Source organism: Schistocerca nitens, chromosome 5 (assembly GCF_023898315.1).
Source record: "Schistocerca nitens isolate TAMUIC-IGC-003100 chromosome 5, iqSchNite1.1, whole genome shotgun sequence".
In the NCBI taxonomy this organism is placed as follows: Eukaryota; Metazoa; Arthropoda; class Insecta; order Orthoptera; family Acrididae; genus Schistocerca; species Schistocerca nitens.
Window position 1 is genome coordinate 395714640 of NC_064618.1, and position 722 is coordinate 395715361.

Below are 722 nucleotides of genomic sequence, written 5' to 3' on the forward strand. Positions count from 1 at the left end.
CTCCCTGACTTCCTTCATCCCTTGAGAATGTCGTTCCTTTTCTTCTGGGATCCACTTTTGGAGAACTCTTTCTTTCCTTAAATGTTGCCTTTTGTGTTGCTTCTCCTAAGTATTCTTTTTTTATAATACCCATTGTGATTCCTCTGTTTTTCATGTCTTTGTCAATCCCGGTGAGAGATGTGGGTTTGGATTTGTAACTGTTAAGTAAGTACCGCTTTGTTAGTCTGTTATTATCCATTTGGTACATATATCCATAAAACTGTAGTCTTATTTTCCTCATTACATCAGATAACTTCTCCATTTTCAAACAGAGATCTCTGTTTGATCCTAATTTGTATTGAACATTACTATTACTTATAGGTCCCAGTATTTTCCTTCGAATTCTCAGTAAGTGAAAAGCTTCAGTTTCCTTTTCTTATACAGTCTTTATTGTGTTCACTGTGTTTCGGCATACAAGGCCATCCTCAAACATTTACTGAATATTGTTGCAAAAGAAGATATAATGTTTGTCAATGACACTGGAAACGGCGCTACACATCTAGATTGAAGTAAAAACGCTCAGTAAATGACATAATTAAATGATATCATTAACAGTGTGGCGGTAAGCAATGTAAAAAGTAAAAAGTTGAATTATAAATACTCGTAACTATAGTGGGAGTAAACAGGAAAAACTAACACAACACTGGAAAAGCATGACTGCATAACAGTTTATATTAATAAAC